The sequence below is a fragment of the Lissotriton vulgaris genome, chromosome 11 (genome assembly GCF_964263255.1).
Source record: "Lissotriton vulgaris chromosome 11, aLisVul1.2, whole genome shotgun sequence".
Lineage (NCBI taxonomy): Eukaryota > Metazoa > Chordata > Amphibia > Caudata > Salamandridae > Lissotriton > Lissotriton vulgaris.
Window position 1 is genome coordinate 450,055,387 of NC_141699.1, and position 16,923 is coordinate 450,072,309.

Below are 16,923 nucleotides of genomic sequence, written 5' to 3' on the forward strand. Positions count from 1 at the left end.
CCACCTTACAGTAAGTGATATCCAAGTGCTGTATTTTGTTGGCGTTTAGTAGTTCAATGTCTACCTCCACAAGTAGTGCCATTCTGACAACTCCACCGGTCGAGACCGGACCACTGGCAATTGGTCCACTGGATAAATTCTTTTTTAACCGCTCATCCTTGTCCATCGATAAAGAGATAACACTGGCAGAGAGGCGCGCTGAGCGCAGATTATCCATTGAACTACTCAAAAACTCTATGGATAAGCACCCTGCCCAAATATATCCTGCTTTGGTAACACCATTATCCTCAGTAAATCTCCCAGCTGTAAATGAGCGATTTGATGTACCCACAAATGTAACAAACAAGGACAATGTTACCGAACTGATTTCACCTTGTGGGAGTCATATTGATCCTATGTTGCTTCCTGACTCAGGTCCTCAGGCTATCTTGGCTCAACCCAAGCATGGATTTAAAAGGAAAAGGACTACTATACCGAGAAAATGTAAATTTGTTAAACCCCCCACAAAAGCATAGGAAGTTACATAAAACTATGTGTACTAGAGAGGTTGCCACTGAAGCAAGTTGTAGCACAGAAAGTGCTCAGGAGGGGAATGTTGTTTTATTGGATAGCCCAGTCCCTGAAAAGAATATTACTCATGAGATAGCTCCCCCAATTGAAGACAAGCTATCACCACTTGCAAACCTGATCCCTGAGTTAGAAAAGTTGCTTAGATCACTTCTCTCCCCGATAGAGGACCGAATTGGTAAACTCTCTGATCGAATAGACCACTTCGAGCAGACAACATTAGATAACTTCTATTCTACAAAAACGTTGATTAAAACTCACGCAAGGGCGGATGTAAGTAGCAAGCATCAGGGCAATACCCACTGTGCTACCCAGGATAAGGGAAGAAGGCCACAAACTAACCCCCTATTACCGCCCAAGTCAGGTAGTGCGATTGCAAATAGAACCTCCAAACCTACTGAATTAGTACATTCAGGCTCTGCTCCAAATCCTCCCAATACTGTAAATCCAGCCCAGACTGTGGTGCATCAACCGACAACAATACCAATTCCTCCCTCCGCTGCTGGTCTAGGGGGTAATGTATGTCCTTCAGTGGGCAAAGTTACAGTACCTACCCAACCAGCTAATAATCAGTCAGCACCAAACAAACCTGCACCCTGCCCTGTTCCTACAGTTACCAAATCAATCCCACCACCCTTGATAAAGGCACCACATAGGAAACCCCCCGTGAACCTTACCCCAGATTCTTTCTCCTACGTAGCAGTTCTCATAAATGTTCCACCATTACCTGTAGGGCAGAGAGAAACATTCCAGTTGCTTAACACCTTGGCTGCTAGGTGTTTTCCCCCCCCTGTGCTGAAAATTGCCATTTTGCTGGTGTCATGATGAGCTCAGCTCGTCATCAGCACAGCTCAACTGTGCATCATGACGAGCTGAGCTCGTCATGAGCATCGAAAGGGTTAAAAACAAGATCATGCACTGGTTAAGGGGGAATCGGCCTCTACCTGGAGACGTCGATGGGTTAATCTTGGGGGTAAGGAGAATAGACTGGATAGGGTATACAACTAAAAGCCTGGGTGGGGATTATATTGTGGTTAACTTCCAAGATCCAAGGGTGGCAGGATGGATAACTAGACAGGGATGGGGTACAAACAAGGGAGGTATGGGAATTGTCGATCTCACCTTCTTTTACCCCCGCCCAACCAGTGTACTGACTAGCCTGCTTAACGAACACATAAATCCCCCCACCCAACCATGGCCAATTATTCCCTCACCAGCTCCACCTCCACTGCCCCAAAACTATACTACATGTATGAATTATAACCCTCCTGTTGGATGGCAAGACCAAGGGTGGGGATGTTGACAAACCCCTCAACACTTGTGCAGTAGTATAGGAGGAAGTACTAATGACTTTAAAGGGAGTTGTGAAGACCATGATGTTACTGCTGGTATAACCACAAATGTTGGGAACACTGGAAAGGGGAGTCTGATTGTGGTGGAAGGAGATGGGAAAGCAAATACCAATGCTGGTGTAGGGGATTCATCTCTACCTACAGTAAATGAGGATGACGATATCAATGGTGATTTTGTGAAGGTCGCAAACAACATTGAAAACACAATGACTTCTCAACCATGTTCCAATAATAACGATTCTGGTGGGATCGAGCTTAGCTTTGGTATGTTTCTATCCTGGAATATTGCTGGGTTGGGAAGCAAGCTAGACTCTCAAACGTGGGTGGAATTCATTAATGGGTTTGATGTGTGTTGTTTCCAAGAAACTTGGGCTTGTGACCCCGTTTTCCTTTGTGGCTATCTAAATTTCTCTATACCAGCCTCCAAAGGAGGTAGGGGGCGGCCAATGGGAGGTCTCACTGTATGGATAAAACAGGACCTGAACATCTCTATCAAAATGTTGGATTTGGGAACTAGCGATTTACAACTGTTAAGAATTTCATCAGAAAAGGGGGTTTTAATGGACTTGTATAACGTCTACGCAAGAGGCAGTAACTCAGCAAACTCTTCCACCTTAGAGGTGCTGTCTGCGTCTTTAGAAACTAAGTCCCAAGATAGTAGGGTAATAGTAGCTGGGGATCCTAACAGGACCTTCGAACCTCTCGACTGTACAAACGATCCCTTAGGGAAGGAAGAGGACACTCTTTGGGGAGTACCATCTTTATGTTTAAATCCCGTTACGCGGTGGACAAAGGACATCCTGTTATTAAACGCTATTTGTATGGAGTACGGTCTAAGAGCCCTGAATGGGAGAACACCAGAGGACAAGGAGGGCAGTTGTACTTTTGATAACGGCCACAGCAGGAGTAGAATTGATTATGTAATATGCAGCCTCCAGCTGTGGTAGGGAGTTATTGATATGGCCATCAAGCCCAGAATAGAAAGTCACCACAATCCCCTTTGTGTGATCCACAGGTGGTGGAATGTTGGATCCGAAAACTTGCATTTAAGGAACGACCAGATCCCAGTTATGGCCAATGATGGACGTAGGCTAAAATGGCCAAGGGTATTGGCAAATGATGAAACAATGACCTACATTAACCTTGAGGTGGATAAGGCAATTTCCGCAATGGAGGCGGTAGATTCCACAACCCCCGGGCTAGGGATATCACAGATATCCATAATAAGCTATTTTCCCTTCTTAAACCGTGTTTTCTGACTAAGATCAACAAAGGGAAAAAAAACCTGATGTTGGTAGGTGGTTCAATTGCCAGTGTAGATCTGCACGATTGAAATTGGGCCAAGCCATTAGAAATAGGGACAGTGCTGCAACCAGAGCGGCTAGGAAATTGTATAAACTAGCCATCTCCCAGGCCAAGAGGAAATGGGATGAAGACCACTGGGCAGAGTTAAAGGAGGCTTCTAGCAGTAAGGATTCTAGGCTCTTCTGGAAAATCATCAAGTGGGGTAGAGGAGGTCTGATAATAGGCCTGATAATAACGTAGCCGAAGAAGCCTGGGTTGAGTACTTCAGACCACAATATGCTGAAGTAAAGCACCCCGGGAAGGGGGAGGGCATACCGCCAGTCTTTGCCATTGACAGTTTGTTCTCCCTTAAAGAAGTAGAGAATGCAATTAGCTCTGTACAATGCGGGAGAGCACCAGGGTTAGACAGGATACCCCCGGATATCTTCAAGCATGACATGAAGAGATGGGTGAGGTATATTTTTCTGCTGGGAAATGCTCTAGCCAAGGGGGGGGTGGTTCCCGAGTTATGGCAAGGAGCAATCATCATTCCCATTTACAAAAAGGGAGATCGTTCTCTCCCCGCCAACTACAGGCCCATAAGTCTGATAGCAACCGTACAAAAAGTAATGGGGAAAATGGTTACAAATCAGCTTATGGATTGGGTGGATGACAACAACGCTCTTTCCCCATACCAGGCAGGATTCAGGCGAGCAACCAGCACAATTGACCAGGTCTTCCGCTTTACCATACTGCGGTGGAAGACGGTTCTGCTTGGCAGGGGCTGCCTGTATGTCGCATTTGTCGACCTGCGGGCGGCATTTGATTTGGTCCCCAGGTTTAAGTTGTGGCTGGTCCTGGAAAAACTGGGCATACCCGCTGAACTGCTCACCCTAATCATGCGTCTACACGAATCTAATTTCGCAAGAGTCCAGTGGGGTGGGAGTGGTGAGTCAACATCGGACTTCCCGGTGGAAAGGGGGGTCCGCCAAGGCTGTGCCATGGCACCCTTACTCTTTTCATTATTTATTAATGGGATTGTCGAGCGAATGTTGGAAGCGAGTATAGATGCTCCATCGTTAGCGGACGCCAGTGTCCCGATCCTGATGTTCGCTGACGATACCCTGATTATGTCAAAAACCCCTGCAGGGCTACAATGCACATTAAATATATTTAATGTTTTTTGCAAAGAGCACGGCCTGGAAGTAAATGTGGGAAAGACGAAACTAATGGCCTTTTCCCCACGCCGTAAAATCTATCCCAAGGTAACCCTGAACAATAGCAAGCTAGAGACTGTCAAGGAGTTTACATATTTAGGGGTTCAAATAGCAGAGGGCTCCGGTTGGTCCCATCACCTGGAAAAAACGGCCTTAAAACACCAACAACTATCAGGTGCACTGCGGGGGGAACACAGAAAATCCAAGACCAAACCGATTAAACCTGCCCTTATAGTTTACGATGCAAAGGTCTTAGGCGCGACCTTATACGGTGCAGAGTTATGGGCTTGGGACAACCTCTCGACCTTACAGACATCTGAAAACAGGTTCTTTAGAGGGATCACAGGCCTCCCACAGAGCACCCCCCTAATACCATTGTTCCTGGAGTTGGGTAGACGGCCAATTAGCGATAGAGCACGACTGCGCCCTGTTCTTTATTGGAGACGTCTTTGGACAACTCCTGAGATTAGGCAATATGCTGATGGTTTCCTCTCGATAATCAAGGAAGATAATTTCCACAAGATAAAGTGGCTAAAAAATTTAAGGGCCATGTTAATTAACATTGGGTTTTCCAATCTTTGGACCAATCCACTAGGGGAAGTCTTCCCAAGCAAGGAAGCCCTCAAATCACAATATTGGGATTGGGTTGGCAACAATCTGTTGAGAGGTGCCAGGTCTGACTCTATGGCGGGTCGCTTCTTGGAGGCAAAAATATATCCTTTCTTAGAAAATTACTGGGACACTATTACGGTCCCATTGGACAGGAAGCTAGTCTTCCAGTTAAGATCTGGATCCTTTCCCCTAAAAAAACTAACTGCAGGTTGGCAGAGGTCGACCAATATGTCATGCCCAGTATGTGAAGCAGCTGTGGAAAGCCTAGGCCACTTTCTATTTGTCTGTAAAGCCTATTCATCACCTAGGAGGGTATGGCTTACCCCTGTATGTAAAAACCTCGGGACACGAGATAGTGCAGTGGCATTGAGAATTTTGTGTACATCAACCCAGCAGTCGATAGTTCTTGGGGTAGCCAAATACTTGGGGTGGGCCTGGGCAATTAGGCGGCGATCTATGGGGGGGCTCAGTTAATCTGGTTTTTAATTGTTTTATAAAATTCAAACCTAATTTGTTATATATGTAAACCTTTTTATGTTGGTATTGTATGAGCTTGTATTATCACAACAGAATACACCTGGGGGTCACAGAAAGTCAAAACAGGGTGGATCACAAAACCAATGCTACGCAAAAGACACCAGTGAGTGAGCTCCAATAGTGAAATGCGGGCCAAACTAAGGCTCAAGAGCATATGGAGAAATAGTTCCCATCAGAAGCCACACTGTGCCGCCCTCTTTCTCATCATTTGGGTTCTCCTTACCCAGGAGACTGAACGGCCGGTCAGATGTTACCGTAACCGATATGTGTGAGATAAGGGGTGGTGTATAAAGTACACAAAATTAATGTGGCTACTGTAAAGGCAGTGTTATAGTGGTAAGAGTGTTAAGTGAGGGAAAAATATAAAATTAGGTGATCGGGTGGACGAACAACATTTATTAGTGTCTCCCAATCCCTAAGGTTTAAAAAGCAAGTGTGAGTGCGGGTTTCAAATAATCACCGTACTCAATATTGGTCGACATGTTACTGCATTGTTTTGAACAAAGTTTCAAATGCATTCTTCAGGACCGGAAATATAAAAACACTGCTACTTAGTGTCAGGATTGGACCCAGGGCAGGCAGTTCTTCGCAGATTTCCTCCATCAGCAAGTATTCCCCCCCTTCCCTTAACTGGACATTACTAGTGGCGAGTTATCGTTTCGCCTTGGAACATCCACTTCCTTGTTGCCAGTGTCAGGGGACCAGTTAGCGTTCTAGTGTTTTCCTTAGAACGCCGTCTCTGTGACTTGGAGCGCGAGCGTTCGAAAAACGGCGCACTTCAATGGCATTATCCCTGAGAGGCGAACGTATTCTTTCGCGCTCTCTCTCAAAGTATAGATTCATAGTTTTTGTGAGTTGTTCAGTCAGGATAGGTGTTTCCGTAGTTCCTTTCACCTTCCTGTGTATTTTCCTAGAGCCCGGCGGCATTTCCCGGCTGCCCCCTTTTCCTCACGTTATATTTGCTTGAGCCTCTCGGACTTTAACGAGGCTTCTCCCTTTCCCTCAGCCTAGCTTGCAGCTCTCCGCCCCTTTGTCCCCACTCTTCGATTTTGGTCTCTTCACTGGGGCGCCTGGAGCGACTTCGTCATTCTTCAGTCAGCTGTACTCGAGCGCTGAGTACTCCAGAGACCAGATCCCGCTGAGCCTTCACAAGCGGCTAGCTGCCTCATGTCGGTGAGCTCGAACCAGTTTGGTTATTTCTAGAACTGTATTCCTGTTGCAGATTCACAGTGTTCTTGAGCTTATTTGAAGACTTGCACTAGTTGACAGCCATAAACTTTCTTTGCCTTCTTGGATCTTCCCTGTTTGAACTTTCGGTGAAATATATGTCAGGAGCTGCTAACTCAATTCAAGGACAGTTACTTCATGTAGATGAAATTATATATATATATATATTCTTGTGTACCTCCAATTTCTCCGGTGCAGCTGGACAGTTCACTACCTTCTACTTCTCCTGGTCAACTGGTCAGTTCATCAATCATCATCTAAATAGTAGAGAAACAAGGCCTATAGAGAGCAGCTAAAGCTCACACTCACACAGGTAATAAAGGTCAGGTTTCTTAGGAGAGAGTTTAGGAACTAGGGTATTGAGGGGTCAGAACTTAGTAATGTTGTCCTTATGTTTTACAGAATAATCTACACCATTCCTTGAGCGGGAGAAGATTTATGTGTGAGCAGTCTCTCTGTTTGTTATCCACTTCCCCTTTCCCTGTTATCACTGTTGCAAGAGAAATCCGGCACAGTGGTGAAGGGGAATTGGGAGCTTAGCATCTCCTTGGGTCTGATACTCCAGCGGAGCCGGAATCTTCAGGTACCTTCTGACAGATTGAAGTGCCAACTGAAATTTCCGCTTGGGTGTCATGGCCGAAGGACTCGACCTAAAAGCTTTGGGATCCATTTTAGAAGATTTACAAAAACAGTTGATAGAAACCAGAGAGGAGGTTAGGAAATCCAATCAGGAGACTAGTTTTCTTCGTCAAAAGATAAATGAACTCACGGTTAGTCCCAGTCCTGATTTAGGGGGTCCTAAGTCACAAACCTTTAATCCTTCGCCTGCCACCAGTGAGTTTTCCACACAGGTAGTGCATGCCATGTCCCCCACCATTCCATTAGCCCCTCCCGAGAAATTTCTGGGTGACCCAAATAAGGCACAGGTTTTTGTCACTCAGTGTTCTTTGCACTATCTCTGCAAGCCAATAATTTTCAAAGAAGATCAGTCCAAGGTGGCGTTCATGCTGTCATACCTGAGTGGAGATGCCGCTTCTTGGTCATTGCCTTTGGTGTCTACAAATGATCCTGTGTTGTACAATTTTCAGGAATTCAAGGCAGAATTCTTACGAATTTTTGATAGGAGAGCAATCTCTCAAACCACAGACAATGAGTTACTGGATTTAAAGCAAGGAAATCGAGAGTTGGTGGCCTACTTAGCGCAGTACAATAAGCTTATTGTGGAGACTAATTGGCCTTCAGAAAAAAGAGCAGCAATTTTCTACAGAGGTCTACATGATGAACTGAAGGATGGACTCTCCCAGATTCCCAAGAGACCCACCGACGTCTCAGAACTCATAGACTTAGTACTTCAAATTGACCAGAGGCAATCTGAGAGGCGTCAGGAGCGACGAAAAGAAACTCGGACCTTTCCTCCAAGATTTGATCGCATGCGGCCCGAGAGTGTTAAGTCCAAGGAAGAAGTCACAGTAGAGGAACCAATGCAAATTGGAACTGTCCGGGGACCGCTTAGTACGGAGGAACGGGAAAAGAGAAGACAAGGCAAGTTATGTATGTACTGTGGAGGTTCTGGGCATTTCGTCAAGGAGTGTCCACGCAGACCCAAGACTTCGACGTGGGTAAAAGACAAGCTTCACCAGTAGACGGGGTTGCCCTGGTGGAAGCCGAATGTAAGACAACTCCCTTAATTCAGTCATTGTCAAACACCATGCAGTTATCGGCACCTCATCTCATCCTATCTTGTCAAATAATATTTGGAAAAGAACAAAGTGCCAATGTAGCAATCATGATTGATTCTGGAGCTACCGGAAATTTTTGCGATATTCTGTTTGCAAAAAGATTGGGCATTAATTTTGTTAGGAAGGAAAAGCCGGAACCTGTGCGAGCTGTGGATGGAACCCCTTTATCTTCCGGCCCGATAGCTTTCGATACAGAAACCATCTCAGTGATTGGCCCTGGAGAGCATAAGAGTTATCTTCGATTCAGTTTAATTGATGCTCCTCAATTCCAACTGATTTTGGGTCTGCCTTGGTTAACAGAGCATAATCCGAAAATTGACTGGACTAGGAGAACTGTAGATTTGACCTCTGATTTTTGTCTGGAACATTGTTTCCACTCCCATCCTGTGAAGACGGAGTCGAGTGAAACGTACTGTTTGGCCAATCAACCACAAGTAATCTGTTTGGTGGAACTCCCCGAAATTCCTGCACAGTATCAAGATTTAAAAGCCGTTTTTGATGAACGAGGGGCGCAGAGACTTCCTCCCCATCGGGAATATGACTGCAAAATTGAGTTGGAACCAGGAGCCTCGCTTCCTTGTAGTCGCATATATGCTCTTTCGGAATCTGAAAATCTGCATTTGAAAGAATACCTAGACGAAAATTTGGCTAACGGATTCATCAGGCCCTCTCAATCCCCAGTTTCCTCTCCCCTTTTCTTTATTCCGAAGAAAGACAAAAGTTTGAGGACTTGTATAGACTATAGGGCCTTGAATCTGGTGACCAAGAAGAATCGATACCCATTGCCACTTATCTCAGAACTTTTGGATCAGGTAAAGGAGGCCCAGATCTACACTAAATTGGATTTGAGGGGGGCTTACCACTTGGTCCGGATGGCAGAAGGAGACGAGTGGAAAACGGCTTTCAGAACTCGTTATGGGCTTTTTGAATACCAGGTCATGCCTTTTGGGTTGTGCAATGCGCCAGCGGCATTTCAAAATTTTGTGAATGACATCCTTCGTGAATTTTTGGACCGCTTCGCAGTGGTGTATATTGACGATATTCTTATTTTTTCCAAAAGTACCGAGGAACATATCCAGCATGTACGTACCATTTTGGAATGTTTTTTGGAGAATCAACTCTTTGTGAAGTTGGAGAAATGTGTGTTTCATGCAACCAAGGTGGAGTTTTTGGGATACATTCTCTCTCCAGAGGGAGTTTCCATGGATGAATCCAAACTCAAGGCGATCCGAGATTGGCCAGCTCCAAGTTCAGTGAAAGAAATCCAGAGTTTTTTAGGGTTCGCTAATTTTTATCGGCGATTCATCCAGAATTTTTCAGAAAAGGTGAGCCCCATTACTCGCTTGCTGCGGAAGAACGAAAAGTTTGTATGGGGAACTGAGGCAGAAAGCGCTTTTCAATTCCTCAAAGAATCCTTTGTCTCGGCACCCATCTTGCAACACCCGGATCCGTTGGAACCATTTTTTGTGGAGGCAGATGCCTCCAATCTGGCCATTGGGGGAGTTTTGTCCCAACGCCATAAGAAGACGGGGCAACTTCATCCAGTCGCCTTTTACTCCCGAAAACTTACTGCAGCCGAAATAAACTATGCTATAGCTGACAAGGAGTTGCTGGCAGTGAAGGTGGCGTTTCTTGAGTGGCGACATTATTTGTTGGGAGCTCGGCATGTGGTAACTGTGTTTACAGACCATAGGAATTTGCAGTTTCTTAAGTCAGCGCGAACCTTGACCCCGAGGCAGCTTCGATGGTCTTTATTCTTTGCTGATTATGATTTTGTTCTCACATACAAGCCAGGAGTGACCAATGGAAAGGCTGATGCCCTCTCTCGACTAAATGTGGGAGAGAATTCTGAGGAGAAAATTGAGAAATTCCTCATTCCTGCGGATAAGATCGTTGCAGTAACTGTAGAGGACGAGATGGAAGAGAAGATAGTCTTGGAATTCAAAAAAGATGAATACATGAATTGGGAGAATAAGGGTCCGGATCGTCTAGTGGAAAATGGGAAACCTTATTTTCAAGGGAAAATGTTTGTCCCTGGAGAGAAACTACAAGAAGAGACCATTTGAATGTTCCATGATCAGCCCTTGGCGGGCCACAAGGGAGTTTTGAAGACTTTGGAGCTGGTAAAACGAAATTTTCTTTGGCCAGGCATGGAAGCTCAGGTTCGACAGTATGTAGCCACTTGTGAACTGTGTTTGAAAGGGAAAAGTCTCAGGCAATCCCCACAAGGCCTTTTAATGCCATTACCAGTCCCACCTTATCCTTGGCACACCGTCTCCATGGACTTTATTGTTGAGTTACCATCTAGTCAAGAGATGTCTGTCATTTGGGTGGTGGTAGATCAATTTTCCAAGATGAGTCATTTCATTCCTCTCAAGGGTCTCCCTAATGCAACTGATTTGGCCACCCTGTTTGTTCAACACATAGTCAAATTGCATGGAATCCCAAAAGTAGCGATCTCAGATAGGGGGTCCCAGTTTGTGTCCCGATTTTGGAGATCTTTCCTAAGAGGTCTGGGGGTGGATTCTCGTTTGTCAACTGGTTATCATCCCGAGACCGATGGACAGACGGAGAGAGTAAACCAAGATTTAGAACAGTACCTGCGTCTGTATTTGCTGGACCAGGAAGGAGATTGGCCATCTTTACTAGCTCCAGCGGAATTTGCCTATAATAACTCAGTGCATACCGCCACGGGGTTTTCTCCCTTTTTCTTGAATTCAGGTAGACATCCCAATATGTTGGTGGGCAGAGTTGTAGGGGATGTTCCAGCTGCTGAGGAAGTTATCCATAAGTTACAGATTGCCCTGTAGTCAGCAACTGCAAATTTGGTCAAGGCTAAGGCAGCTTTTAAGCAGCAAGCAGATAAGGGTCGCAAGGCAAATCCAGTTTATCTGCCTGGGGAGAAGGTTTGGGTTTCCACGCGCCATATGCGCTTGCGGGGAAATCGGAAGTTTCAACCCAGGTATGTGGGACCCTATTCAGTGGACAGAATGATAAATCCTGTTAGTGTGAGACTCCATTTGCCAAAAACATTGAAAATTCATCCAACATTCCATGTATCTTTGATTCGGAAAAATCCACCAAATCTTCGTAAGGTTCTTCCACCCGTTCCAGTTCAGGTAGACTCTGAGGTTCCGTGACAATTGTAAGTGGTGTTTTCGACTCGCACGAATATGGTCGAGTCTGGTATCTATGAACCGCAAATGACGAGTTTAGTAAGTGTGTGCAGTTTCGCTGTGCTAACTTAAACCGTTCGTTTGTTACGTGGGTTTTTCATCTGTACCCACGGGTTCCATCTTAGATACGGCATCCATTTTGTCTCTTGCCCTCAAGTAGCCAGCGAACGGACGCTGTCCGCTTCGCGACCCTGGGACTCCCAAGATATTTGCGGAAGACACATGTTCTTTGAAAGTGTCTTTATGACGAGGGGGTTGCTGCTGTAAGGCAGATGGCGCCGCTCGAGGCTCATCTTGCCACACGGACTTATTGTCTCAGCCGTGCATCTCATTAGGCACGTCCCTTTGATGCCTGTATCTCGTGCTTCCCGACACCTCCCCTTTTACACCCTTTCCGATCTCCCCACTGTCTCTGTCTTCCTCTGCACCTGTCTTCGTTCCTATTTCGATCTACTTTACTGCTGATTGGAATTTGCTAATGGTGGGAAGATGGGTTTTTACAGTTGGGAACCGCCAAATGTTTCCGCACTTATGTTCCGGACCTTATGTGTTTCAAAGTGACCAAAGCGACCCCTCTGAGAGCTAAATGTGGGAACCGGGTTGTAAACTATTGTGTCTCATGTTATCCTATGGGTAAAAACTGTATAAAAGGAGCGATCCACAAAACCAATTTGAAGCAGTCTCCCCGAACTACACTCGATGTACTTCCTGTGACTTCTGTGTTCCCTGCAGTAAATAAACCTTGACTCTTTGACGCCGAAGGAAGTGTCCCGTGTCTCTGTGACTTGTACGCCGGAGCAGGTTACCCACGAAGGTTTCAGGTGTTGTGCCCTGGCACCGCTGGGTCCAAAAGAACCCAGTCCTTCAGTTGGCGCCCAACGTGGGGCTGCATCAGTGGTACCGGTCCAAGCCCGACGATCGTGAGGAACTTCGTGTGAAATCTCAGAGGGAAGGTGCACCCCGCTTCATCGATCCTGTTGTCGAAATAAGTGGCCCGAAGACTTTTCCCGCGAAGATTCCCGCCTCCTAACGGCTGCGACGGACTGCTGCCCTGACTGTAGACCTGTTTTGGCGCCTGGCGTAGACCTTGGTATAGCGAGACGATTGACGGGCCTTCCTGAGGACGCCATTGATCTTTGAGTTAAGTATTTGTGGGTCGCTCCCAGAGTCCTTGGTTGTAAACACTTTAGCGAGTGTTTTTGTTGTAGACACTTTAGCGAGTGTCTTTGTTGTAAACACTTTAGCGAGTGTTTTTGTTGTACACGCTGTGTGAGTGTTTTTGTCGGTGACACTTTGCTAGCGTACTTTGTTGTTGTATTTGTTTGACGACTGCAGCCGCCAAAGACCGAGGGTTTTGTTCTTGCTGGGACTTGGTAAATCCCGTAACCCTTGAAGTTTGTGAAACTCGGCTAGTGTGCAAGATGCCTGGTCGCAGTACTTTGTTCAGTTGCTTTAGACCTTGTGGTGCGGATTCCCTGCTGGAGGACTCGTGTCCGATACCTCCGGTTGGAACTCCTACTTATGACTTATATAGCAAACATGGGCTAGGCCCGATTGCTTTTAACGATTATTGGATAAAATATACAAAGAAAGACGGCGATCTTCGTTGGCCACCTCACGGTAGCTTCGAAGCGTCGATCTTAGATAATTTGGAAATAAAGTTGTTCGAACGCAAATCTAGGCCGGCCATGTTTGATGCCTTTCGGTTCTGGCGCAAAGAAGCCCGACAGAAAGAAATCAGACAGAATAAACGTAGTGAGCGAGATAATGTTGCTACTATAGTGAAGAAAGCTGAGCAGTTTCAGCGCGATAAGGAGGATAAGGATAAGGAAGTGTTTGAGAGGCTACAGCGTATGTCCATAGATAAATGCTATCCTGCTTTGCCTACGGAGTCGGATAAGAAGGAAGAGGTAGTTGAGGATTCCTTAATGTCCTATCTTATGAAGTCGCCACCTCCGTACGTACAGGGTACCGCAGCTCCTGTGGTCCCTGCCGTACCTGTTCTTCCACCTATTGTTCCTCCACCAGTTCCTCAACCTGCACCCGCTCTTCCGACTGTTCCTGCTCCTTTGCCTGTTTCTATTCCTACTGCTCCTCCGCTTCCACATACTCCTGTTCCCGCTACTGCTCACGCTACTGCTCCTGTGTTGTTAACCCCTGTTGTTGCTAATGTCTCTACTCCTTCTCTTGTTAGTCCTGTGTCTTACTCTTCTCCCTCTACTCGTAACAGTAATTCTCCCAGTGTGACTAACTTCTTTCAGTCGCTCGGACCTGTTTTTGGCTCTGCTGGTTCTGATGGTCCTCAGAGACGTAGCCAGCTTCCTGGTAATAGAGAACGTGTTGCGCTATACAATATGGCGATGGGTTGGATGGTAAACCCTGTTAGAAATCCACCTCGTGTTGTCCTCGAAACGTTTGATCAATTCAACATACCAACTCAGAGATATGTGTTTGATGAAATGTGCAAGTTCTTACATGATCAGATAGTGGCCTATGCGCCTGACGAGGTGCTGACCGCCCTGTCTGAACTTCGACTTCAGTTCGCAACTGGACTGATAGTCGACACTAATGTCCGACGTGCTATTGAGCGGTTACTATCTCTTCGTCCCGCTCCTATTCCTCATGCATTGTTCGTTGAGGACATTGAAAAACAAGATGAGTCTGGCCAATATCCTATGCGTGAAGTTCCGCCGGTTTGGGTACCAGCTGATAATACTGGTGCCCAGCCAGTTCCGGCACATTTCCAGAGAGTGTGGATACACCTCCCATGGAAACGATCGGAAGTGCTTCAGGTGAAACAAACTTTGCCCGATCCTCGCAAAAATCCTGCAGGGTATTATAAGGAATTATCGCAGCTCGTAGACGCTACGATAATGAATCTTGCCGATATCGACATGTTGTTTGGCAATGTCGTACCGCAACCGGTATGGGCTAAGATTCGTCACCAAGATCACGCAAATGAATTAGGTGGTGATTGGGCTGCCATTACAGCGGCAGACGCTGGACAAGTGGCTGCTACTAAACCCGATCAGTTGATTGCTCTTCTTCCCCAGCGAATCATTACATTAATGAAAACGCTTATGCCAGCTATGAGGGTAAATTGGGACAAGTTGTCAGCCTGTAAGCAGAAGAAAGATGAGAGTGTTTCAGACTTCTTCACGAGGTTTGAGGAAACATTCGTTGATCATAGTGGACAGGATATGGGTACTGAGGGTGGACAACGGTTGTTTGTGGATAAATTCGTATCGAACTTATTGCCCGACTTGAGCAATAAATTAAAGAATTCAGAAAGTGCATGGGCCGTTTCTACCTCAGCTCAGATATTGGCTACGGCACAATATTACGAAAATAGAGAAAAAGAGGAAACTGACCGTGCTGATAAAAAGACGAAAGAGCTAAAAACTAAAGTGTTGTTGCAACAAGCATATCCGCCGCGTTCTAATCAGAATGCGCCTCAGCAGAATAGATCACAGTCGCAATCGAATCGATCGCAGCCGCGTAATGATTCCTCTTTCCAAAGATCTTCATTAGGGTACAATCAATGTGCTTATTGTAGACAGGAGGGACACATTAAATTTGATTGTCCTGCTTTAAATGACCGTAATAGTGGTAATTCGTCTAAAGGAGGCCGTGGTGGTTCACAGAATGCATCACGTGGTAGAGGTCGTGGTGCTCAGAACGACCGTTCCGACCATTCATCTAATTCTAATAACTGTTTCGATCAACGTGGATCATCGCAAGGACGATCTGCGCAGTACAATGTAGACGATTATTACGTCGATCAGGGAACTGACGATCGTAATTACTAGGACAGCCAAAGACAAGGAGAGGGAGTGGTATCAGTTCCGGTTGATCAGAGAGGGCCTTACGTCGCAGTTGCTACATCGGGCGTCGTTGAGCCTTTTCTGTTGGACACTGGTGCAGCGAAAAGTTCTATCATGCATTCGAAACTCCCTGGCGCACCTTTGTCTGGCTTAACAAATGTTTCCGTTGGATTCTCTGGCGCCCCCGTTAGCAATCCAGTTTCACGCCCTTTGCCCCTTAAAATTGGGCCTCGTGAGCTCGAAGCTCCGTTGATTTTGACCACTGGTTGTGGTGAAAATCTTTTGGGTCTGGATTTGCTTAAACGATTGTATGCAACTTTGTATTGTTCTCCTGCGGGTGTAAAGCTTACGTTAGGAGAGAGAGTAGTCTCTCCCATGTATTTGTCTCTCGATAAGCTTCCACCGGAATTGGATTCTCTTCCTGCGTCTTTGTGGGCGACGGGTCCAAATGATGTGGGCCTACTTGATATCTCCCCTTATGTTGTTCAGTTGAAATCGAATGTGCGATTGCCACGTATTCCCCAATACCGTATCTCCCTTGATGGTGAACGAGCTTTGTTAGCGATCATCTATGATTTGATCGAGAAAGATGTTATTGAGGAGACTCGGGGAAACGTGTGCAACAGCCCTGTACTGCCCATTCTTAAACGTACTGATCCTACCAAACCGCCTGTTTATCGTTTTGTTATCGATTTACGGGAGGTAAATAAAATTGTGGTTCCTCAATTCCCTGTTGTGCCTGACATCACGGCGCTACTGACTCTGATTCCAGCTACTGCTTCGTGGTTCTCGGTGATTGATTTGAAAAATGCGTTTTTCAGCATCCCGATCGCCGAAGAGAGCAGGGACCTTTTCGGTTTCTCTCTTGGTGGACGTAGCTTCCGGTTCAAACGCGCTCCTCAGGGCTACTGTGAAAGTCCATCGATTTACAGTCAAGCTTTGAAGGGTCAACTGGATGCGTTTAGGTTGCCGGTTGGTGCGGCTTTAATCCAATACGTCGACGACTTATTGGTGGCTGCTGATACTCAGGACATTTGCAAAATTGCTACGGTGTCGTTGCTGCAACATCTCTGTGAGTTAAATCACAAGGTGTCACCTTCTAAACTCCAATATTGTTGTCAAGAAGTAACCTATCTAGGTCACTTATTGTCAAAGGAGGGAAGGAGATTGACCCCAGAGAGAATTGCAGCGATTGCGCGAATGGCTGTGCCACAAACCCAAAGAGATGTGCGTGCCTTTCTAGGTATCACGTCGTACTGCAGGCAGTGGATTCCTAATTTTTCATTGCTAGCGAAACCATTGGTGGCTCTTACGTGCAAGGATGTTTCAACTCCTTTACCATGGACGGAAGAATGTCAGAAAAGTTTTTCTGAATTACGTGATTCATT